At 36.9% G+C, this 25061-nt stretch overlaps 1 protein-coding gene across 1 annotated transcript in view; it reads left to right on the top strand.

Moving 5' to 3' along the window:
* Positions 1-1942: 1942 nt before the first annotated feature.
* LOC117995690 (solute carrier family 7 member 14) overlaps positions 1943-25061 on the top strand; it is a 99260-nt gene continuing 76141 nt past the window's right edge. The window contains exon 1 of the mRNA XM_069509055.1: positions 1943-2080. The gene's annotated coding sequence lies outside the window, so the exon portion shown is untranslated. The remainder of the gene's footprint in view (positions 2081-25061) is intronic.

Below are 25061 nucleotides of genomic sequence, written 5' to 3'. Positions count from 1 at the left end.
ATATTACTAGATGATGCCCGCGACTTCTACCACGTGGATTCAGGTTTTTAAAAATGCCGTGGGAACTCCTTGATTTTCCAGGATAAAAAGTAGCCTATGTCCTTCACCGGGATGTAAGCTATATCTGTACAAAGTTTCATTAAAATCGGTTGAACAGATGGGTCGTGAAAAGCTAGCAGACAGACAGAGCGATAGACAGACAGATAGACAGACAGATAGACAGACAGATAGACAGACAGATAGACAGACAGATAGACAGACAGATAGACAGACAGATAGACAGACAGATAGACAGACAGATAGACAGACAGATAGACAGACAGATAGACAGACAGATAAATAGACAAATAGACAGACAGATAGACAGACAGATAGATAGACAGATAGACAGACAGATAAACAGACAAACACACTTTCACATTAACTAATATTAGTATGGAAATATTAGTAGGTATGGATAATATTTGTGTGAATTACAACACGGGAACACGGTCTACCTATGATTACCATTTCGTTTATGAACTGCTATTAGGTAGGCAAGTATGTGCTCATCTGGTGATAGCAGTGCTGGCTCATTTTTTGTGCAACGGATCAGCCTGGCTGTCCAGCGCAGAAATGCAGCCAGTATTCTTGGCACCATTCAAGGCTAGCTTTATGTTTTACTGCAATATTTTCATACTGAAGTTATTGAAGTATAATATGCATTAGAAAAGCTTACTGCTTACTCGTGCGAAGTCTCGACGAATCAGTAACTAGCAAGGTAACTAGAAAATAAACATCATCATCATGATCAACCCATCACCGGCTCACTACAGAGCGTGGGTCTCCTCTCACAGTGAGAAGGGTTTTGGCCATAGTCTACCACGCTGGTCATGTGCAGATTGGTAGACTTCACACACCTTTGAGAACATTATTGAGAACTCTCAGGCATGCAGGTTTCCTCACGATGTTTTCCTTCACCGTTAAAGCAAGTGATATTTAATTAAAACGCACATAATTCTGAAAAGTTAGAGGTGCGTGCCCGGGATCGAACCCCCGACCTCCGATTAGAAGGCGGACGTCCTAACCACTAGGCTATCACTGCTGAAAATAAACATACTTACCTAAAAAGCTAAGTTTTAACGTTTGTCGCGAATTCGAGTTTTGATTGCCTTTGTTGTTATACCTTGTTTGGTTTTAGACTGCGCAAGTATTTATATAAGCAGAAGTACCTACAGGGGAAAACGTGATCCAAAACTTTAATTTGCTTACCTTTAAAAACGCTACGCTTGACGTAGCGGCTATTTTGTGGGGATACTTTTGAAAGCAGAAATTAATTTTAGAAAGAGCAGGAATTTCAACAGTTTTCATTTTCTTTGTCTTAGCGTAGCCCTTCAACCAACTGATTAATGCTCATTAGGAACGGTCATAGACTTATGGGAACGATCGAATTATTTTTGTGATAGGTTTAATAATAATATTATTGCTTGAGTCTTTCGTGTCAACCCTCAGCCACCCAACACTATTTATTTGTCACTCAACTATGTAACTTCAGTCTCTAAAACCGTTTGTAGGTACCTATAGCATTTTTTAAATTAAAAATATGATATTTAGTAAATTACTTATACAAGACCAAATTCTTAGCAAAACACTTAGTCGTGCGTTCAATTATAAGCATTTGCGCCAGACGTTCTTAAATAGGCTCCAAAAATAAAATCGATGCGTAGACTTACAACCATTGAGTTTTTCTAAGCACGGGCGTTCGTGACTGGATTCGGTCTTGTGAATCGGAGTCACGTGGTCATCGATCGCTAAGACGGGCTTAATGACAGATGAATTGTTTAAAGGTTCCTCGCATTTTGGCAATAACGCGCCGTAGGCAGGCGCGGAGCCACATCCGAACAGGGGTTAGCGGCAGAGTTGTTGCGGAGCGAGGGGTCGATAAGCAGTGTTGTGCGTTCCTTCGTGGTATAGAGTCGTCCTCTAGCCCCGGAGTTGAACTTCGCGACGCGGTTCAGTCGCCTGCCGCGAGTATACCAAACACTCGAGTCACTTCTGCGGACACCTTTCATCTCTGCGAAGGCCACTGATCAACTTTCAAGTAAGAGTAAAATAATTCAAAACACTTTATTACAAACTTTTGAAGCGTGCAAAACTATTGAAGGGTTAAAGAGTATGTAAACTTTTTTGAAGATTGAAATTTAAAAGTTTGTGAACTGTTTTATTCAATTTTTATAAATGAATTGCGTTGCGTTTAAAATTGAATTGCAGGCCGCACTTGGTTTTAAATAGGTTACCAAATGGACAGTGTTGGCTTTATGAGGTTAAGCCATTATCTCTATCTGGGAAATTTATTCGTACTCCTTTTCGTAGCACGGCGCGGCGACCGCATTTTTACTGAAACTATGGGGTAAATTGCGTGGAGATGGTGAAAATTTTACTTTGCTCTTACACTTATACAGGATTTGCAGTACTTACATAATATATATCCTTTCGTGTTATCTAAAGCCGCAATTTCAGATAATTGAATAAATGAGGTATGAATGCTATTTTATTATGACAAAGTTTATTTATTCCAAGCACATTTTAAGACAAAATATAAATGGTCAGCTTTAATTTATTTTCATTATCTTGAGAAGAATATATTAGGGTTTCAACTATCTAATGTGGAACAAGCAACAGGCAATAAACACCTACCTCATAGAGTACAATCATAATCATTGTAGTGTAAAAATATCACATTAATAAACAATCTGGATCGAGCCTTAAAACAAAGCAAAGATATAAAACGTAAGACAAAAATGTCCATTTAAAATGGATACAATTTAATAAACGTATATAAAGAAGTTGAATTATAATTTTTTACGAAAAGAACCATCGAGTAAAATAATGAACAAGCTTTATGCACGAGGCTTTAAATATAATCGGTCAAGTGCGAGTTGGACTCGCATACATCGTTCAAGATTATCTATGTACTTTTTAATTAACATGACGGCCACTTATAAATATAATCCATATCCATACTAATATTATAAATGCGAAAGTGTGTCTGTCTGTCTGTCTGTCTGTCTGCTAGCTTTTCACGACTCAACCGTTCAACCGATTTTGACGAAATTTGGTACAAATATAGCTTGCATCCCGGGGAAGGACATAAGCTACTTTTTATCCCGGAAAAATGAAGAGTTCCCACAGGATTTTTAAAAACCCAAATCCACGCGGACGAAGTCGAGGGCATCATCTAGTTTTGTATAATTTTTTGCGACAATAAAAATACAAACTAAAATTTCCACTATCTAGCTATTATGGTTTATGAGGTAAAATCCACTGACAGACAGACAAATAATTCGATGGATGATCCATGCATCCGTCTGTCCATCCATCTAGCGGAGGCAGTAAGGTCCCATTGGTACCATTCGGGTGCGGAACGCTTAAAGGCATCCCTTTGTAATGATTACAAAGACTTGCTAGTTCTTGCTAAGCTTGGAACTCAAGAACATAAACATAATCCGTACGAAATGACTTCTCAGGCGCCATTTTAACTCTACGAGTCAACAGTCATGTCAAAAGTACGGTTCACCTTTAAAATAAGGACTAAAATCATACTTTTGACATGATTTTTGACACAAAAAGTTAAAATGGCGCGTGTGAAGTAATTTTTTACGTATTATACCTACATCTATTTGCTTCATTCGTTACATTACCGTGCCCCCAATTGTGTAAGAATAACCATTTCATGGCTATCGCAATCGTCAAGAAATTCTGCCCTTTGATTGGTTGATTCGCTGTTTACATTTTTTCACAGCCAATCAAAGGGCAGAATTCTTGACGATTGCGATAGCCATGATATGGTTATTCTTACACAATTGGGGGGCGTGAGAGAGATGGTTTATAAATTTTTAATAAATATGAATTCTATTTTTTCGCAATCTACGCCATATTGTTTGTTACCCACGCCCTTAGTAACTTTCAAATCAAATTTATTTGGACTATGTTTTACACTATCGAGTGTTGAGCATAGATAATAAAGAGATAAATCGATGTCTGAATTAAATTTAGATAATAGATTAATTAGTTTGTACGCTGAAGCGTCCTATAAGTGTTACATCTAATTTATTTCCAAACTAGCTAATGCCCGCGACTTCGTCCGCGTGGAATTAGGTTTTTAAAAATCCCGTGCGAACTCTTTGATTTTCCGGGATAAAAAGTAGCCTGTGCCACTCTCCGTGTCTTTATAATATATACCCATGCAAAAAATCACGTCAATCCGTTGCACCGTTGCGACGTGATTGAAGGACAAACCAACAATCCAACAAACCAACACTTTCGCATTTATAATAAGGGTACTGATTGAGATCTTGAACAATTTTGATCACACTGAATTGAGAATTAGCTAATTACTATTCACTCGTTCTGTGTTTGATAACATAGCCAGGATACAAAGACAAGTATTTAATTAAAAATTTAAATCACTTCCGACTCGATATGTGGAATATATACCTATGGGTGTCAATCAGTGGCGGACTAAAGACCATGATCTTCTGAAAATCCTTCCTTGCTTTTGCAAATCCCCTGTTAGCCAAATCCCAAATAATGTTACGTGCTACGGGTTCGGATTAAAATTCCAGTTTCCAAAACAAGAACGTTTATTCACACACTGTACTAAAAGTCCACAAAAACTAACACTTGCATTAATTACCACTAATGAAAACTTGCACTGAACACAATAACACTCTTAGATTCGCTTTCACTTATCACTAACTTCGATCACTGTAAGAATTTAACTGCCCGGGGCGCCCGGGGTCGGTTTTTTGTGTTGTTTCGAATTGACTTTGCTACGTAGGCCCTACAGGCCGCTACAGCGTCACGCCCACCATATCGGCTTCGTTTATATACAGATTCCCCACCACCTGTCGAACCTTCTTTTGAATTCAATGGAAGGTAAACAAACAAAAAAACGACCCTAGTTACGTAAGCGGCAACCAGAAGGATTTTTGAAGGAAACGAAGATAGGCTTTTACTAAATTTATTCTTAAATCTTTACATTTTAACTTAACCTAACGTCTGCACTCTGCACCGAGGTTAGATGCAGAGTTTTACATTGTGACAACCTAAATCTAATCTAATCTAACCTAGCTAAGAGACTGCGTCGAGGTGTGACGACAGACTGCCCCCCTTCACATCTCTCACTTGGTTTAAATACCTTAATGTTAAAATATAGTTAAATCCCAATTAGTTGCGGAGTCACGTATGGCAATGAGGTAGTTTCTTGCTGACGGCGCGCTGGACTCATGACCTAGTGAGTTAGCCTTCAAAGATGGTTTGCTGCGTAAGTGATTTGAACTAGGTTATCGTTAGGATATGTAACACCCTCGAACTTTTCAAGTAGTCAAAACAAGGCAATAAAAAAGGTATAAGCTAAAGTGATGTAAACAAATGAATGTTCTCGAAAATTACGAAACAATTAAAACAATGAGGCATATTTGTCTTAAAGGACAAGGTATTTGTAACAATAATATAAAACCTATTCCTAAGATCTCCAAACTAATAATTAGGAAAAAAATGTTAACGGCTGAACAGATTTTCCTCAAACAAAGATCAGAAACTTTTCAAACGTGTGTTCCAAGTGGCATGATGATATTTAAAGCAATTATTTTTAAAATGGATTAGATAAGGAGATTTTCTTTTGCTTAGATATGGTACAGTGTGAGGCTTGGAACTACTGGACGGATCAGGCTGAAATTCAGCATGCAGATAGTTATTACGACGTAGACATCCGCTAAAGATTTTTGAAAATTCAACTCCTAAAGGGGTAAAACGGGTTTGAAATTTGTGTAGTCCACGCGGATGACGTCAGGGGCATAAGCTAGTCGTGGTATAAAAAACCACGTAGATAAATTATTATTCCTATTCTGTCTGAAACATTATATGGCGCTATTGGACTCGTATAGAGAAAAAGAGCCAGCGCGTGCCAGACCTTTCTTATTTTATAAAAGCTGAAAGTGTCTCCCCAACACAGGGAGGAACGATCATTGACTATGAAGTTTGGATCATGGTGGCTTTGGGAGATAACTGGCAACAAAGATGTAAAAAATCTTACATCAAAGTATTAAGTCTCACTTTTTATATTTTCTTCAGGGGGTTGGCACGATAAGTACTAAGTGTCTGGCAATGCATGAAGTAATTTCTACTGCTATTCTGACGAAAATATAAAATAATTTATAGTTTGGCGTAACATTTTTTACACCTTTATTGCCTGTTATCTCCTGAAGCTACCATGACCCATACTTTTTAGTCCCTAATCGTTCTTCCCTGTGTTGTGGACAGTACGCAGAAAAACTTTAAGCTCTTATAAAATAACGGAGGTCTGGCACGCGCTTACTCTTAGTCCAGTATATGTGCTCTCTCATAGCGTTTCCAATTGTTATGTACAACATGTTCCTCTTAAATGATTCGACGTTTGCAAATTAAATACACCAGCAGCAGGGTGCCTTCGTTAAATAAATTTTGACAGCAGTGAAACGTAGGAAATTACGTGCCAGTTTTCACAAATTGTCAAGAACACTTTCTGATTAAACTGCAGTTATGTAGGTATACATATAAGTCCCGCAAATTGCTATTGCGCTGGAACAATGTCTCATTAACATCGAAATGACGTCATTTTGACGTCAGCCAAAATAAAAATATACCATCAGCTCGAAACTTCAGTCTAGTGCTGACGTCACTAAAATGGCGGCCACGAGCATTAGCAATTTGAGGGACTTATACCATTGAAGTATAACAGGTACACAACAATAATTATATTTGACTTGACCACCAACACAGTGGTGTCCAAGTGGGTGTATGAAACTACGCGACAGGTCAAGATGGCAATCGGCCCCGCCTGACGCGTACTATACATATCTAATTAGGTATTAAACACTCATGTGATTCACCTGCGGCAGCGACTCGCCTGCGGCTTGGTTTTTAAACTCGCACTTAAGTTTTAATAATCACTATTATGTCACCGTTTCATAAACTTCTATTATATATTTTGTAGTGTCGTTTGAATTATGTTTTTTGAAAAGATTTTTCGTGAAATCTTCCTCATTATCAATTTATTTTAAATGTCTTTTGGTGTAGGAAAAACGTATTCATTTCTTTGCGAATTAATTTACGTAATCATAACTCGTTTGCTTTCTTCGATGACGCTCTTTCACTTGAGGTTAGTTCGCTATAGCAAACTGTCATATTCTATATATAACCTAGTATAAAATTTTTAAATACGTGTTTATCTCTTTATTCGCGTATGATTTTTTCTTATTGGATTTTCAATGTGGTTTTCAGTAAGAGTCAAAAGAAACGTTTCACGAGAAACGTTTATTATATTACACTAACTTATGTCCGCGACTTCATCGACGTGGACTACACAAATTACAAACCCTTGTTTTACCCCTTTAGGGATTGAAATTTCTAAAATCCTTTTTTAGTAGATGTATACGTCACGTCATATTAGCTATCTGTTTGCTAAATTTCAGCCTGATCCGTCCAGTAGTTCCAAGCCTCAGACTGTACCATACCTAAGCAAAGGAAAATCTCCTTATCCGACCCATTTTAAAAATTGCTTTAAATAGACTATATTTAATATATAAGTAGTTATACATATAAGTAGTTTTATGATTCGCAAATCTCGAGAACAGCTGAACCGATGTCGCTAATTCTTTTTTTTATAATATTCCTTGAAGTACGAGGATGGTTCTTACGGAGTGATAAATTTAAAAAATTGTAAGTATTAAAAAAAATTAAAGAATCGACTGTTAGGTGGTAGTGATAAATTTAAAAAATTGTAAGTATTAAAAAAAATAAAAAATTAAAGAATCGACTGTTAGGTGGTACGAAGTTCGGCGGGTCAGCTAGTTTTATATATTTTCTGAAATAAACCTTGCCAACTTGTGACCCGGATATAACGTGACCGATCACGGTTCACCGCAAGCAGGTCTCGGCGGAGTGATACAAGACCTACAGTCTATACTGCTACGTTTGTTTAACGGAATTCAATTCGATACTTTTGATTTATTTAGGTTATCTCTATAGGTACCTCTACTAGCAGTTGCCCGCGACTTCGTCCGCGTAAAATTTCTGGTTTCTCATGAGATTAGAAATTGTCCCGCTGCAAAAGGTCTCACTTACCTACTCATATATCTAACTTCAAAAACATAGGACTTTCATTTAACCTTCCACCCCCCCGTTTCAAAACCGTTTTTTAGCTGACACCTACGTCCTAGAAGGAACCTACCTTCCAAATCCCAAGTTAGTAGGCTTTATAGTTCATGAGATTTCGTGATTAGTCAGTGAGTGAGTGGTATTTTGCTTTTATATATATGTAGATAACTGTTAAATTTACATACCCTCCCGTGATCGGGTAAAACAATGCGTGAATATGCTACTAATGTATAAAAACGGTAGATGCTATTGCTAGTACCACCTAATACGAAATTCGTACGTGTCACTTGTGAAAGCCCGAAGGCCATAGAACAAAGGAATGCTTTTAAGAAATTTAATTTTTGATTTCGCATAATACGAACCCTACTTTTAAGTATATATTAAATCTTTATTTCTTTCCGTATTTATACTGTGTTTATGCTATTATTAGCTTAGGTGTAATTTCCGGAAATCCTTTCTTAGTGGGAGTCTACGTCAAAACAGCAGTTCAAACTGTCTATTGGTGTGTATAATGCTTATGCTTACCATGACTAATATACTTATTATATTGAGGAGATTCCTGATGAAATCTGAAAGTTTGTAACATACCTCCTCTACCTTTCATATTATGCCAGCGTTAATGCTCAGACACAAATACAGTGCGACAAGGCTATCTTGGCGCGTGGCGAAAATCGGAACTAACGTTGCCATCAAATGTCCTCTTTGGTCTTGTTTGACTATTCTAAGCCTTCGTTCTCCAACAGCACCCCCCTGTTAATGTCATTCAAGTGCCAAGAGAGCCATGTCGCACTGTACATAAGGTGATTGTAGTCACACCTACATCAAATTTTAGTGTCCGCAGCGTAAACCAGCATGCAGGTCTAGTGCATTAACAGGCTTTGCAGATGGACCAATATGTCAACCTTATCTTGAAATTTTTTTTTTTTCAACGGGCCGTTGAATAAATAATAAGGTACCCTCATAATATTATACATAATATTAAGTATATCGTTGGACAATCAATACACGATTTCTAGTTAGTGTGTTAAATTAAATATTAATAGTTTCCTAGCTTGATATTCAAACGACATATCATTTGGATATCCATTATTTTTCAATAAATAGATACAAAACATAATTAAAGGTTAAGTCTACTACGAAGTAGTTACAAGAATGTCGGCCTCAGGGTTTTTTCATGTAATATATAGCGGGGTCTCCTGATGTTAAGTGATTTATTATTATCGGACATTAGGGCCGATTATTATATTAGGACATGTGCAACATCAAAAAATCTTTTCTATATATAAAAATGAATCGCTAAATGTGTTGCTGATCGCAAATCTCGAGATCAGCTAAACCGATTACGCTAAATCTTTTTTCATAATATTCCTTGAAGTACGGGGATGGTTCTTACGGAGAATTTAAAAAAAAAAATTGAATCGACTGTTAGGCGGTACGAGGTTCGCCGGGGCAGCTAGTTATAAAATGTTAACTTTAATCCCCATATCACAACCCAGTTCTACGGGTCCATGCAGTCTTGCCTGTCCCAGAAGTGTATATATTGATGTAAGATGTCCTGAAGGGCATCATCATGGAGCAAGTCTATGAAGTGGAAACGGTGAAGGGGAAGGGAAGCCGCGAGCTTCTAATACGCGTAACGTAACGTAGGTCAAGACTCGAGTAGTTGAAGTTCATCGGTGTAGCATATGTAACTAAATTACATAGATCAAAGTCTGTATACTTTGATGTACTTCTACTTGATTCTGTTCTGTTTAGTCTATAAACAATTTATTAAATGGAATTTCACCGTTCTTTTAACAACTCTCAGCGTTGTTTGGATTGAAAAAAAAATTGAAAGCCGATTTAGTTTTTATCTTTACAATAATTTAAGATTCAGTTTTGTGGATAGATATGTCATAGTGACGACTGGCCTTTGTATCTTCAACAGGTCTGTATTTGACTTAGTAATTCGTAACTTGATCCAACAGCCGTCATTAACCTCGAAAGTCGATGCCCTTGGATGCTTCAGGGCCAGGGCTTTGTTGGCTCTAGGGCAATGTCAAATAAAAATAACCTATATGTACTTTAAATAAATATGTAATTGGTTTCTTGGAAAAGGGGCCAAACATTTGGATGATTTTTTAAATTTAGATAATGGTTTACTTTCTAAGTTTATCTATTTATAGATATCGCCCCTGAAAATAAAAATACCTTGGAAAAATACGGATGCCGTACGTTGCTGTTGACTTTGACAAAAACTTTCATCTAAGTGCCAATAATGACGCGATCAGAAGGTCAGGAAAAAGTAGACTTTTACATGCTTTTACAACAATAATAACAATAATAACAATTATAATTTATAATACATTTTCATTTCTTCCCTAATTTATTAACAGGTTATCTTGAAATAAAAAATTTTTCAACGGGCTGTCGAATAAATAATAAGGTACCTTCATATTATACATATTGAGTACTGGCTGATACCCGCGACTTCGTCCGCGTGGATTTAGGTTTTTGAAAATCCTGTAGGAAATCTTCAAATTTCCGGGAAAAAAAATAGCCTATGTCCTTCCCCGGGATGCAAACTATCTCTGTACCAAATTTCATTAATTGGTTCAATGGTTGAGCCGTGAAAAGCTAGCAGACAGACAGACACACTTTCGCATTTATAATATTAGTATGGATAATACTTATAAGGTTACCTGGCGCTAAAAAATAAGCTAAAAAAAGCTCCCATTTATTTTGTCTATAACCATTATGTCATTATTGCCTTTCTAATGAGACTGGTTTGGGGCACATCGGTCGGATGGTTTCCAAGTATTTTATAACCGACATAGAAACTTTTTTTTTGTGGTTTATATATTAATGGTGCCTATATAAAATAATATTGCATATTGTCTTTAGAAAACTTCAATATATTTGAAACAAGGCAGGGCAAAAGGAAAGTTATAGCCGGACGTGTTATCTCGTAGCCTGGCGCTACACGCTCTATTGCCTACGATTTAAATAGAATTGCACGGACAGTAGACACTGGACAGGCTCTTGAGATATGGGTCATACATAGATTTATATACGTTTGGCGCATAATCTAACCACCACAGTAGGGTTAGTTAGGATTTTACATCTCATCAATGTTGATAGAATTCAAGTGTCAGTATCACGTACTGAGGCCTTCATTTAAAGTCTTCATTTTCTTTAACCATTAACTTTTATAATCATTATGATTAACCCATAGCCGGTTCACTACAGAGCACAGGTCTCCTCTCAGCATGAGAAGTGTGAAAATAAAAACATTCATTTAATTTCAATTAAATGAATTTATTTCATGTAGGCAAGAGGCATCGTGACAACTTATGAAACAGTTCACGACTGTTATGAAACTCGTAATAAAATTGCGAGGCTTCACCTATCAAAATGTAGGCTATTGGCTATGAATGAAATGACTTTGTGTGTTACATGAGCATAGATTTGGGAAGTAAATAGAGAGAGTGAGAGAGAGCCTACGAATGTCAGATTTTCGTTATTTTATAAAAGCCATATAAAAGCTGAAAGTTTATATGCGTATTGTCCCCAACACATAGAGGATCGATTAGTGACTATGAAATTTGGATCATGGTGGCTTTGGCGAATAACATGTAACAAACGTGTAAAAAAATCTTAAGTCAAATTATAAAGAGTAATTTTTTTATATCTTCATCGGAATAGCGTGGGAATAGCATTTAAATAAAATAAAATTGTTGTTGATTGCATTGGCAGATACCTACTAATCCCCTGCCAGACAGGGTTTAAGGGTGTCTGGCAGGAGGTTACCACGATGATAAGTGTCTGGCAATGCATGACGTGATTTCTAATTCGAAGACGACAACGATTTTACAGTTTCGACGCTCGAGTTCTTTCAGCGTTGGTGAGATGTACAATCTCATACTCGCACATCTGCTTATATTTTGTGATAGATACTAATAAAAGTGATTAAAGTGATTATCCCCATTATTGTACAAGTTGTTGCGAGTTATCTTTTATAATTACTAGATGATACCCGCAACTTCACCCGCGTGGGTTTAGGTGTTTTAAAAACCCCGTCTAAACTCCTTAATTTTTCGCGATAATAAGTGGCCGTGTCCATCGCCAGCACGCCTAATATGCGCTAACGAGAAAATTGTATCTTTGCATTTACTCGTGTTATCTCTATGAATAACACGAGAAAATGCGTCGACACATTTTTTTCTCGTGGGGCGCATGCAGGCCCTCAGGTGTCAAGCTTTTTCTGTACCAAATTTCAGCGGAATCAGTCAATCTCTTTAAAACAAGAGTGAATAGGCACCTTCTAGGCAAATGCATCCTATCTTAGGACACATCATCACTTCCCATCTGGTGTGATCGTGGTCAAGCTTGCGCCTATAATGAATTAAAAAAAAACGAATGGGCTGTGAAAAGCTAGCAGATAGATAGATAGATAGACACACTTTTGCATTTTCATATATATAGAATATATTATGTGTATTCATATTTCATAGGCGTAAACCGCTTAAGTTTTTGTTTTAATAGGCAAGTAATTTACTATTAGAGCCATAAATTCTAGACTTTATGACTAACGCGGAAGTGTGAAGTTTGACGCCAAGTGAAGCCACTTTGAGTAAAACCCATTTCCTCTCCTAGGAAGGTAAGACAATTACTTGACGAGGGAAATGAGGGAAAAGCATAGCCCATCTGTGATATACAGCACGAAATTTTCTCGCAGCAGAACGGTTTGGCCTCAGTACTACTAAAGAAACTTAAGAGTTAAAGGAGGAAGAGCAGAAATGTATGGACGCCTAGAAAACAATTACAATAAGCGATATGCTATCGAAAAAGTTTTTTTACTACTCCAGCATCTTCTATGGCGGAAAATCTTAAAAACGTGAGAAAATGAGAGTTCATCAAAAATAATAATACTATTTTTATTGCGTCTTAGTGGTTATCCGATTGATATTATATTATTATCTTCATGTTTTGTTCTTTGTTGTGTTTTTTTGGTATTTTTTTCTAAACGTTTGTTTGGTGTTGTTGTGTTTTGTATAATTGTAAACTGTGCGCTATGGTCCCAAATAAAAGATTATATCAATATGTGCCTATCAAGATAAAATAATTTCGCTGCCGGAAAATAACAATCAAAATATCGCGTTGTGAACTTAATTTCCAGTTCTTTAGTCGTACGGTATCAGCCTGTGAAATGTACTTAGCTTGTTGTTTTAAGTTTATTTAATTAATTATCGCCATACATCATCTTACTAATCAAACAATCGACAATCAAAAAGTGTACAATAGTACCGAAGCACTTTGAAAAATTATTTGACTTTGACTTTAATGCCGTTGATCAGTACCATTATTTCAGTACCCTTATTATAAATGTGTTTGTTTGTTGGTTTGTCCTCCAATCACGTCACAGCGGTGCAACAGATCGACGTGATATTTTGCATGGATATAGATAAAGACCTGGAGAGTGACATAGGCTACTTTTTATCCCGGAAAATCAAAGAGTTCCCACGGGATTTTTACAAAACCTAATTCCACGCGGACGAAGTCGCGGGCATCAGCTAGTAATTAATATTACAAAGAACGCAGCTCCCTTCTTCCACTTGAATTTGCGTGCTTCACGCTTATTCACTAGAAAGGAATTATATTAAAATGCAAGGGTATGAAACAATTCCTTTACTAATCCAGTCTTCCGGAAAATGAAAGAAATCTAGCGTTAACGTTTCGAATGCTCTTGAAAAATCCGGAAAAATAATAATCTTATGCTTATGAAATGCCTACAACGCATTTCTAGGCAAAACAGTGATAGATTATATTATTTGAAACTAGCTGATGCCTGCGACTTCGTCCGCGTGGATTTACATTTTTCAAAATCCCGTGGGAACTTTTTGATTTTCCGGGATAAAAAGTAGCCTATGTCCTTCCCCGGGATGCAAGCTATAGCTGTACCAAATTTCGTCAAAATCGGTTCAACGGATGGGCCGTGAAAGGCTAGCAGACAGACAGACAGACAGACACACTTTCGCATTTATAATATTAGTATGAAGTTTTTCCTATAATAAATATTAGGTAAGTACTAGTAACTAAATACTTCCCTATTCCATGGTTTATCTATAAAGCCAATGGATATTATATTTTATGCTATGTAAGCAAACATAGCTTCCGGCTACACGTCAGCACTGTCTTACTTAGAAGTTACGAACATATTGGTGGCTTTAAACGTAGCGTTAGTTTACCATAAACAGAACCTGACAAACAGAATACCAATATATTCCAAGTATTCAGCGTTTGTACGTTGCGTGTATGCAATGTGTTTACGCACCAACTAACCCCTACCTTAGATGCTGCAGATCGATAGCGAGCACGCATTATATTAAATATATTTGAAATGAAATTTTCATTACTACACGTTTAGATAAGGCACGCTAACTAGGGAGAATGGTGGCATGTATTTTTTAAACCATCGTGCTGCGTGATAACAGCTGAAAGTAGGAAGGATTTGATTATAAAACCTCGTACCATTAACGTTGCATTTTATATGTATAAATAAAAAATACTGTTCTAAAAATGTTTTGTATGGCTATTTTTACACTAATGATCCTTACACCCCGCTTAGACCAAGGTCCACCAGGGTCTGTAGTAAAACATACATTCTCTACACGCCAATGTATTATTCTAAATATATAAAAGGAAAAGGTGACAGACTGACTGACTGACTGACTGATCTATCAACGCACAGCTCAAACTACTGGACGGATCGGTCTGAAATTTGGCATGCAGATAGCTATTATGACGTAGGCATCCGCTAAGAAAGGATTTTTGAAAATGCAACCCCTAAGAGAGTGAAATAGGGGTTTGAAATTTTTGTAGTCCACGCGGATGAAGTCGCGAGTATAAGCTAGTTTAAATATATTAAAGGAAATGGTGACTGAGTGATCTATCAACGCACAGCTGAAACTACTAGACAGATCGGGCTGAAAGTTGGTATGCAGATAGCTATTACGACGTAGGCATCCGTTAAGAAGGGATTTTTGAAAATTTTACCCCTGAGGGGGTGAAACAAAGGTTTGAAATTTGTGTAGTCCACGCGGACGAAGTCGCGAGCATAAGCTAATTAGTGCTAATTAGTCAAGTGTTAGTTTTTGTAGACTTTTAGTACAATGTGTGAATAAACGTTCTTGTTTCGGAGACTGGCATTTTAATCCAAACCCCTAGCACGTTACAATATATTATAGTCCGGTCCAATAGACATTCAAGGTAACAATGATTAACATAGAGCTAATAATTGGTACGATTGTTGGGAACACCAATATTGACCGGACTATAATATAATTTATATCCCGTAGTGAGAAATGAGCTTGATTGTCAATTTTTCTAAAGCTATAATATCAAACTCACTGAATTTTCGACTTGTTACATTTTGGAATTGCAGTATAGCTTTGTTCCCAAGCATTGAATTATACCATTTCGATGTTCCCAAGCATGTAAGTACGTAACACCAATATTCATCACTCGTCCATTCTGCGGTTAAGCGCTTGTGTCTGACACTATCATTAATTAATTGCCCATTTCCGATGTCGCGGATTTGTCCGAAATTCTGTGAACATTCAACATTTTACCAGAGTGAACTAGAGTGAGGGAATCTTGTTTGATCCTGAGTCGACGATATTACAAATGTTAGGCTATTTTGACGTAAAATCATAGAAAAATAGGTACTTACTTTGAAAATTGAAAATACAAATTATTTGTTCATGAAGACATTTTAAATTTTTTTCTGTGATGTATCCACAAACTCACGGTTTTCGGATTTATTCCTTTACTTGTGCTATAAGATACCTACCTACCAAATTTCATGATTCTAGGGGAAATACCCTATAGGTTTACTTGACAGATACGACGGACATACGGACAGACACACTGACAGATAACAGAGTGATCCTATAAGGGTTCTTTTTTTCTTATGAGGTACGGAACCCTAAAAATTAGGTGAGGCCGGTCGTGGCGATAATTATTATTATTTTTGGCTTAAAAACTAACCTATACCTACATATTCAAGCAGCTTTGTGAAATGTTTACTATTTGTGTTTAAAGCGCAATATTGAAAGTGGAATAAGTATACAGGATAGATAATCTACTTATTTGAGTGCTATTAATGTTAGAGCATGAATTGCATTTCGAATGTATTATAATAGATAATATATTCTCTATCTAAAACATCATCAAACATGAGTAACAACGTGTTTGGTTAACAACTTAATTATCTTTGGAACCACAAAATATAAGCTGTTTTTTTATCAGTAATTTAAAGGGTTATTTGTTATTAATTATTACTTATTGAAGGTAAAGTTTCTTGACATTAGTTTATTTTACAGTGGGTACAATACTTACGAACCACACAGTACGTTGTGTACGTAGGTCTACTTAATATACCTAATATATTACGTCGTGTATACGCGTATGATGTGCTGCATTATCTTTATCTTTATGATTCGTTTTTTGATCTTTATAAACATACTAGCTTTTGCCCACGAATCGGGAATCACTCGGGAAAATTAATGTAGCTATCTATCTGTAAAAGAATTTTCAGAATCGAATCATTATTTATATATATGCAACCTTAGAGTCTCAGATTTCTATACAAACTCTTGTGACAAAGTAACAACTTTGCAGCCTTACATAACAAACAACTATTACATAGATATGTTTTATGTCTCTAATAATTCCTACTGTTGCTTAAACACATTAATACGGGGAATATCTTACGACCTTTTCTTTAATTTCCGCAAGTAGACGGCAGACAAGAGAATAGAAAATCTAATTTTACTGGAAATAAAGAAATAAAAGAGCAACAATTCCTATTCTTGGATGACTTGAAGTCGGAAACTGCCTGTGACTACGCTATTAATCATCAGCGAGGCATTGCTGAATATTCAAAAGCTACATACACCACTTTAAAAAAAACATTTAAATCAAGACGTTCAAGTCCCGCTACGAATAAGTTCATTTTCTCGTATGTTCGATCACTTAAACCGATAATTTAAAAAAGTTAATTTTTCTTCAATTTTTAAACTGTTCCATTCACAAAGCTTAATATAATATAAGTCCCGTAAATTGCTATTGCGCTGGAACCATGTCTGATTAACATCGAAATGACGTCATTCTGACGTCAGCCGAAATAAAAATATACCATTAGCTCGAAACTTCAGTCTAGTTCTGACGTCACTAAAATGGCGGACACGCGCATTAGCAATTTGCGGGACTTATAACAGTTTGGGATTGCAAAAATGTACAAAACTAACTCGTAAACTTAACTAAATACCTATAATAAACTAGATGATGCCCAAGACTTCTGTGTTAAGACTATGTGGATTTAGGTTTTTGAAACATTCCGTGGAAACTCTTTGATTTTCCGGGAATAAAAGTAGCCTATTTCCTTCCCCAGGATGCAAGCTCTAGATATACCAAATATCAAAATCAGTTGAACGGATATCTAATCTAGTTAAACGGACAGACAGAGTAGTATTTGATTCTAAGAACTTTCAGTGTTACAGGGTACAACTCGCTTAACCTTTCAAAAGCACTTTGTAAATTTAAAGTAAAGACAAACATAAAACGTTTCTATTTCTATTTCAAAACTTTTTATTGAAAATATACCAACAATTCCTGTGTATTGTTTGCGAATTAATTGCGTCCTTAACTTTAGACATGCATGCCACTGTTGATGCATAGATCCAATATGGCGAGTCTTTTCTCTTTTTTTTTTTTTTAAAGAACATTAGCCATGTTAAATGACTAATATTCCCCTTTCCTCTCCAATTAAGCGTCAGGCTTGTGCTAGGAGTAGGTACGACAATAGTGAAACGGGCGGGGTTTGAACCGTCGACCTTTCGGTTTTCAGTCCACTCCTATACCGATTGAGCTATTGAGGCTATTTATATATATAATTGAAAGTAGTAGGTACCTTCGTACGTCTAGAATGATAGGGGTAACAATTATATACGTATTTTTGCGGAATAAATCCAAAACACACTCGTCGAGACACTAAATCAGTCATGTTGACTGTTTCTTTGATCATTACCGCATTGTCCACTCGGAATTCCTGCGGCCTTCCGGGCATAGTCGACCAACATTATTCTCCGGGGTGCTTTGAGACAGATTTTTAGAAGGAAATTCTCGGGGTTACCGTGATTGCCATGGTTTCTAACTAAGGAAGAATGATAATTTTGTGCACACTTAACTTAATAGAAGCACGCGCCAGCGCCCTCTATACCTACATACGTAGTTTGGTTCCCATTTGAATATCAACCAATCAAACCAAATTTTGTACATACGTTCTAAATACAAATATCTGCGTCTACGGTTTGCTAGATTCCAGTAAAAATGTGCAGTTTCAAAGATACAGGGGCTCCGCGACAGGTCGAGATGGCAATCGGGGTGTGAGACGGGGGATGCCCCTTACACCCGCACGTCACATGCGTGTGCGTGTGTGCATCTGTGCGTGCGACTGTCCGTAATTGCTAACTTGACCTGTCACGTATGACGTACTTATAGTTAACTTCTCTTCTTATTTCATAGTTATAGCACAGAATACTCACCATTACCACGGAATATCTAATAATACTAACGGCTATTATTAAGTAAGAAGCTGTGATAGCCTAGTGGTTAGGACGTCCGCCTTCTAATCGGATGTTGGGGGTTCAATCCTAGGTACGCACCTCTAACTTTTCGGAGTTATGTGCGTTTTAATTAATTAAATATCACTTGCTTTAACAGTGAAGGAAAATATCGTGAGGAAACATGCATTCCCGAGAGTTCTCCATAGTGTTCTCAAAGGTGTGTGAAGTCTACCAATCCCCACATGGCCAGCGTGGTAGACTATGGCCAAAACCCTTCTCACTCTGAGAGGAGACCCGTGCTCTTTAGTGAGCCGGTGATGGGTTGATCATGATGATGATGATGATTACTAAGTAATTATAGTCAGTTCCCGACCTACTCAGAACTAAGCTCTCGCATACTGTCAACATGGTGAATGCTTACAGTTATTGGTTCCAATCATCTTTTCTATTACAGTTGCTGGATGTTCGAAGTACGTATATATTTTAAATTCCTATTTGACCTGATTGTATATTGGCTGTTATGAAAGTAATAATACCTAGCCATGGAGAGTGCTTCCGCGAACCGGACATTGGAACTCCGTGTGAATTCTGAAAATATCACAATATTTATTAGGTGCGATATTACATTGAGAATTGGAAAGTAATATTTGTGTTGCAGTTTTAGATTACATTCGTAGTTCTGTACGCTTAGTATAAGAGTATATGTCTCACGTTGCTCGAATTCGAGAGTCGAAAGACAAATAACGTCAAAGTAAAATAGACCTAAAAAGCCTTGAATCAAAGTCAAAAATTCAATGCCACTGGTTTTAAGTTTGAAACGTTTCCGCTTAGAGCGCTGGCTGTAGATGTGTAGACAAACTTGACCGTTAAAACAAAATAGTTAAGATCCAGTTTACTGTAACGCGGAATTGTTTCGATACTCGAATACTATCAACGTTGGTGAGACATAAAATTTCGTCGCAAGCAACATTATGAACGGGATAGCAATAGATTTAGACGTGCCATTTTAGTTTAGTTTAGAGATTGTGTACAACGGAATTAGCCACACTGTTTCACTTTCAAAGAATGTTACCTATAATATGAGGACATATTGTTGCGACTTGTGTTGTGTTTTTACTCTTCATGTGCTTTGTACGACTGAAAAAGGTACTCTTTAGCACTGAAGTTTAATTAAGTTGACTGAAATCGATTTGGGCGAACAATTATTCTTGAAACTAATTTATATTAAAGTTATTTCGTCGTGAATTATTTTATTTAAGTATACTTTACACTTAGCACATCATATCTAATTAGCTTATAGTCGTGACTTCATCCGCGTGGACTAGACAAATTTCAAATACCTATTTTACCCCCTTAGGGGTTGATTTTTCAAAAACATTTTTTATCATAAATGTCTACGTCGTAAAAGCTATCTGCATGATAAATTTCAGCCCGATTCATCCTGTTACTTAAGCTGTGCGTTAATAGATCAGTCAGTCAGTCAGGCTGTCCATAAAAGTGCTGAGGGTGCCAATACTAGGGGTAGGGACTAGGATCCATACGGAGCTTTGCGAACGTCTACTGCATAACTGCTAATCTCTTCGGACGAATACGAGTATAATATACAATTCATTGTACTACTGGAACAACTTTGATTTATTTTCATAGCTTCACGGTGTAGCAACGGTTCACTCATTTTATAATTATGTTTCAAGCTTAAGTTGCACCATAAAATGTAAGCGAAGTTCAATAGGTACAGTCTATAATCCTCCTTGAACAGATTGAAAAATAAAGCGCCTTACCCTTGGACTCGATTTGTTTGTATAACAGTTTTATACTTTAACTAGCTCATGCTCGCGATTTCATCCGCGTGGACTTCACAAATTTCAAACCCCTATTTCACCCCCTTAGGGGTTGAATTTTCAAAAATCCTTTCTTAGCGGATGCTTACGTCATAATAGCTATCTGCATGCCAAAATTCAGCCTGATCCGTTCAGTACTTTGAGCTGTGCGTTGATAGATCAGTCAGTCAGTCAGTCAGTCACCTTTGCCTTTTATATATTTATAAGAAGAAAGAACATATTAAATGGATTTTCCACGATGTTTACTAAGGTTAAAAGCATTTGAGTTAGAGAAGTTTTATCTTGAAGTTTTATTTTATTGCCCAGTTTCCCAAGAAAAAGTCACACGGAGCTAATATATCCGCTGCGAAAACGAGCAGTTTTTTTTATAACGTGATTAGCGACCCACCACGACTTCGCACGGGTAGCTTATTACAATTTTTGAAGGCATCTATAATATGTAACTACAATTTCGGTACATGAAAAATAAAAATAAAATAAAATAACCCAGTGGCGTCGGTCGTGTCGGCCAGTTCGACGATTGATTTGGTTAGTATGTGTAGACTGTGGAGCAAATGTAGAAAGAGCTTGCTGACTTGCTGAGCTTGTTTATTGTTGGATTAGCTTATGCCCGCACGACTCAATCCGCGTGGACTACACAAATTTCAAACCTCTGTTTTACCCACTTAGGGATAGAATTTTTAAAAAACCCTTTCTTAGCCGATGTCATCGTAATATAAGTCATTCGTCGTAAATTGCTAATGCGCGTGGCCGCCATTTTAGTGATGTCAGCACTAGACTGAAGTTTCGAGCGATGATATATTTTTATTTCGGCTTACGTCAAAATGACGTCATTTCGATGTTAATGAGACATGGTTCCAGCGCAATAGCAATTTGCGGGACTTGTAGCTGTTTGAATGACAAACAGTGTCTTTTCACTCAGTACATTTTAGCTCCAGTACAAAATCGCACAGGGTACATTGACTCAGGCTTAGCTCGACAGATACCCGATTCAATGTACCTACTCTGTGATGCTAAATTGAGTTGTGCGTTGATAGATCAGTCAGTCAGTCAGCCTTTCCTTTTATGTATATTATATATAAAAGAAGAAGATTTAAGTGCCACTCCTATTGTTCTAACATATTCTAAACATTATAATAATAATTGCTGCTCTATTGTTGAGACTACAATCAAGCTTATCACAGATCTATCTGGTTCAGTGATGGTTATATAGAGAACAGCTTTCCTATCAACTACTATTGTACTGTTATCGTATAAATGCAAAAGCGAAATTTACACAAACCACACTGTTCGACATTTACTTTACGACGTTATACATGCCACATAATATTATAACTTTTCTTGTAATATGAAAGATTTCATATACGCTGTTTTATTTTATCGGCGAGTGTGCCAAGAATTACAAAATAATATCAGTAAGGCGAAAAAGCTTTGTGGGAAATTCTTCTAAATTAGATCAGTGCTTGCTGCCTGAAAATATCTGCTCCATGTAAACGTAGGTTGATTTTCATTTGAACATTAACCAAACTCGATGTGATTTTGTAGACACATTCTATAGGTAAGAGAGCCGGTATTCGGAATATCTACCCTCATCTGTTATTTAATTGTCATAGAGAATATAATATGTTAGATATAGTCCCGCAAATTGCTATTGCGCTGGAACCATGTCTCATTATCATCGAAATAACGTCATTTTAGTGCTGACGTCACTAAAATGGCGGCCACGCGTATTAGCAATTTGCGGGACTTATACATAGGTAGCACATAGGTTGCCTAGTTAAATCACGTGCCAATGATGTTAAAAAAAATTAAAAAAAATCTATGAAAGGAAAAGGTGACTGACTGATTGACTGAATGATGACTGACTGACTGATCTATCAACGCACAGCTCAAACTACTGCACGGATCGGGCTGAAATTTGGCATGCAGATAGCTATTATGACGGAGGCATCCTCTAAGAAGGGATTTTTGAAAATTTAACTTCATTAATATTAATCAATAGTTCCATTTATATTATGCATGAAAATATTATTTTACAAATCGAAAACTAATATTTGTGCGTTGAAATAGCAAAACCATGTTATTATACAGAACATATTTTAATTATAAGTCCTATTGTAGAATTGGTGTTGTATCGATTGTCACGGAAGTTATTATTTATGTTATTAAACACATTTATTATGGGGAAACACAACTAACCTAACAGCGGGTCACAAATTGATTGTACATAAAATACTCATTTTGTGTATTTCATATAGGTACTTAGGATAATATGGGAGTGGGTATTGGTGGGATAATCACTCCATATTGTAGGTTACCAGTTACGACGATACATTTTACTTACACTGGTAGGTAAGCACTTCGTTGGTGCACCTCGGACGTGTGGTGGGGGACCTCGTGAGTGTGACCCCAGTGTAGGGTGCGCCTTGACGGACGTCGCTGGCTGGGTCACGGTCGATTGCTTCGGTGTTCCCGTGACTAAGTCGCCAGGCGGCACGCAGGAGCGCCGCTGGGCTTTAGTGGGTATTCCGGTCGCCTCTCGGCCAGCGATTCCCACATACCTTCTTTCCAGTTGGCTGGCCGGTTGGGTAGCTGGTTGGCTTCCAGCAGGGGGATGCGTAAACGCATTTCCCAGCGATAAAAAAAGCCTTGACCATATTTAGCCCACGAAAAAATTCTCCTCCTCCGTTGTATTACATACAACTTGTCCTAAATGGACAGCTTCTAATTTAATTTTACATACAGTATTCGACATCCAAATGATGCATTTATAATATATATAGGTCTTATTAGCCAAACGACCTGCCATGCCATCTGCCTGCCATGACTACGCCTGTAAAAGTGTATCTGTTTGTCCTTCAATCAGCAGCAAAGAAACTGATTGAAATGATATTTAGGATGATTATAGTTAAAGTTCTGAAAAGTGACAACCTACTTTTATCCCGGAAGACCAAAAAGTTACCAGGGAATTTTTAAAAACTAAACCCATGCTAACAAAGTCGCGCACATCAACTAGTAGGTAACCGTTATTTTTACTAAACTAACTTTTATTAAACTAAACTAATAATAAAGTATTTTTTTTTTGTATATTTTAAACTGTGTCCACAGATCCGATAACGGTCCAGAGCGTCCCGAAGGACTAGCTGCAGCTGCTAGAACAAACAGCATAAAAAAGTTGTAATAGTCGTTCATTAGTTTATTTTTCATCGCGAAATTGTGTACAGTAATTCGAAACGAACTCGTGCTCAAACTTTACAAACAAAATTATTAAATAATTAAATTGGTGTAACTTTGAAACTAAGTACATATTTGTAGTGAAATATGGCAAACTGCAGACACAGATATTAATTTCTTTAGAACGTGTATGAAAATGTTATTAAGTTGATTGATTAATAAATCTTAATATATAAAAGGAAAAGGTGACTGATTGACTGACTGATCTATCAACGCACAGCTCAAACTACTGGACGGATCGGGCTGAAATTTGGCATGCAGATAGCTATTATGACGTAGGCATCCGCTCAGAAAGGATTTTTGAAAACGCAATCCCTGTGGTGAAATAGGAGTTTGAAATTTGTGTAGTCCACGCGGACTAAGTCGCGAGCATGAGCTACTATAAAATAATCCTTAAAATAATAGCGAAAATATGTCTGATTGTCCGTATGCTAGCTTTTCACGGCTCATTCGTTACGTTTAACTGACGAAACTTGTACAGAGATAGCTGGCAATCCGGGGATGCAGATAGGCTAGTTTTTGTCCCGGAAAATCAAAGAGTTCCCACGGGACTTACAAAAACCTATATCCACATGGACGAAGTCGCGGGCATCATCTAGTATTTAAATAAAAATCAAACTTTTTCTGGGGAGCGCTCGAGGGAGTTTATTGAGAAAAATTTAAAACAATGATTGTCGAGGTGTTTTTTATCGAAGTGGGTTTTGATTGGAATTGTAAACAACAAACTGTTTAAAATAGTTTTGTGTTTTACGTTTTGTTTAAAAGCATTTTTTAGTTACCCTACAAGTATCAAGTATGGTTACTTTTTTAACTCCTTTTTACCGGTCCCTAAGCTCAATCATATTAATAAGGTCAATCTTTGATTTACATTAACTTATATTGCTATGGATGCTAAAGCTAAAGCTATAATGTCTCTTAGAACTGTTTTTGTTTAGTTAGTTTTATTTCACTTTTGCGAAACATCGGCGACACGCTATCTCGGTATTAAAGATACTATGACCTACTTACAAGCTGCTGGAAAATGGTTGACTTATACTTAATGCATTTTTTATTGTAGTATTTAGTAGAAAATATCTTAAAAGAACAAAGGATTCCAGAAGTATAAACATTATTAACGCACTTTCAGCAACCGCCTCAGAGCAGGGGTGGGGAAGTCTAGGTTAAACTTAGCGAGGTGGGGCTTCATTTCTGGACATGATAC

The sequence above is a fragment of the Maniola hyperantus genome, chromosome Z (genome assembly GCF_902806685.2).
Source record: "Maniola hyperantus chromosome Z, iAphHyp1.2, whole genome shotgun sequence".
In the NCBI taxonomy this organism is placed as follows: Eukaryota; Metazoa; Arthropoda; class Insecta; order Lepidoptera; family Nymphalidae; genus Maniola; species Maniola hyperantus.
Note: the sequence above shows the minus strand (reverse complement) of the source record. Positions and strands in the feature narration are given on the sequence as shown.